The sequence below is a fragment of the Formica exsecta genome, unplaced genomic scaffold, assembly GCF_003651465.1.
Source record: "Formica exsecta isolate Colony F162 unplaced genomic scaffold, ASM365146v1 scaffold33, whole genome shotgun sequence".
In the NCBI taxonomy this organism is placed as follows: domain Eukaryota; kingdom Metazoa; phylum Arthropoda; class Insecta; order Hymenoptera; family Formicidae; genus Formica; species Formica exsecta.
This window is the reverse complement of record NW_021850553.1, coordinates 1660079-1662139: the sequence shown is the minus strand read 5'-3', so window position 1 is coordinate 1662139 and position 2061 is coordinate 1660079. Positions and strand designations below refer to the sequence as shown.

Sequence of the window (2061 nt, the reverse complement as noted above, 5' to 3'; positions counted from 1 at the left end):
ATATAATACAAATAAAAAAAACAGAAGAGCTATAATAAAAATATTATTTTAAACCAAAACATTAAAATTGGTTTTATTCAATTATACGTCAAAAAGATACATGTAGCACCCTGTATTTCCATGTAAATAACCATAATTATATATATTCTTAGCCAATAGTAAAATAAGATAAAACCGGAAATTGAGTTGAATAAAATGATGAAGAGCATAGTACTAGTGCATCCTGTATACATATATAAAGGGAACGAGCACTGTCGACGTTAAAAATATTTGACATGTGCGTCCAATGCGAGGGGGACGATGCATTCGATGCATTCAATGTGCTCGATTCGAGACACGGCGCATAGAACATTACATCTCGCGATGTCATTCCTGGTAGGAAGTATGCTTAGTCATTGCAAAATGGCATTTTACGATGGTGCTCCTGCCTGGAATTACCGTAGAAATTTCAAATTGTAAATTGCGCACAAGCAGCCGCATATGTCGAGCACTTGTAGAAAAAAATCGCTGTTATTATAGATTTTCCGCGACCGTTTGCTGCTTCTGTGCGATAATAGGTACTAACAAAACTGCATATTCACATGACGTGAGAGAAATGTAGACCCTGATATCAAATTTGCCACCAACGTTTGCGCATCCTGCATATTTCATTTATATTTCAAAGTCATTGCGTCAGTTGTTCAATCAGATTGGCAAATTTTATGAGAAAAATAAACATTGTTTCGCAGTACTAAACGAAATCTGTTATATAAAATATAAAATCTTACATTTGTTTGCGGTCGTTGTATTGACAAAATCGGAAGAAAGTAGCCGATGTGAATAGTACGAAAAACGAATGACTAAGCCATTAGAAAGTCCTTCATCAAGGAAGTAATGTGTTATTGAGAAGCTACCAGGTATAACTTATGCCTAACAATAAGTTGAGAGTATATTCATATTGTACCTTAGGTTTCTACGAGAGGTGCCTCGACGCGGTAATGGGTCATCTTTTGTGCGAGATGCTCTATTGATGTCGAGAGAAATTTCGTAACGTTTACGCAACGTGGTAGATGGCTCGTTTTCTCTCCGTCTCTTTCGATTCTCTTTTTTTTTCACTAGAAATGTCTTCGTTTCTCAAAGGCATCAGCTGCGCTAGAGATGAGAATTTAGGGGAGCGAGTCTTGCGTGGATTCATGTGGATTTCACAAATAGTGAACTCACACGAGAGATCATTGAAAACTCGTGAAATTCAGACGGCGTTTTGTAAATCTCGCTGCAAAGGACTTCGATCTTTGTCCGCGCGGAACGCGATGGGTCGACACGAATTATAGTTTTCTATTGTAAAGTCAAGAGGAACTAACGGAGGGGTGGCGGCTGTCATGAGTTGGTTTTCAAAGCGATTTTTGCTTGAATCGGTTTGGTAACAATACGAGATAATCTGATATATATGTATATACTGATGTATATATTATAGTAGCCAGAATAACGGTAGTAAATAATTGTTGCGTAAATTGTGCATTATATTGTTAACATGCGTGTTTCTATTTCTTTTCTAATAAAGATTTTTCTAAATGTTTGCGATGCAGAGAAATGCTGGTGTGAAGATATAATGACGAATTTATATATTCTTGCTAAAATATCAATGCATACAGACATTCCATCGGTAAAGAGGCAACGAGCGAAGCATCTTGCGCTACAGGCAGCTATATGAAGCCGAGGAATGCGTTCGTCCGATCCCACGGCTTATCCCCCTTCGCTCTCCCTTCTCTCGTTAGCTCTTTTTCTTTCTGGCACGATAGTAGTATTACCTGACTTAGGCTTTCTCTCTCTCTCTCTCTCTCTCGTTTTCTCAGATTCCAGTATGCAATCTACCGACGCGACGACTCTCTTTTAGCAGATCCTGAAATGCGACTATCAAACATAGGTCGATCTTTCTCAAACGTCGAGAAAGATATAAGAAAATGTATATATTGACAAATTAGATAACTTTGAGGTATCGGCAAACAAAAATGTTAGAAAATTGAATGATTGAAAAATATAGATAAGCGCAACTTCATTTGAGGGGAATCTAAAAAAACGACG

General features: G+C 37.5%; 1 protein-coding gene across 10 annotated transcripts in view; it reads right to left on the bottom strand.

Annotated features, from left to right (window-relative positions):
- LOC115238218 (tensin-1-like) overlaps nt 1-2061 on the bottom strand; it is a 95562-nt gene that overhangs the window by 14460 nt on the left and 79041 nt on the right. The gene's annotated exons all lie outside the window — the stretch shown is intronic.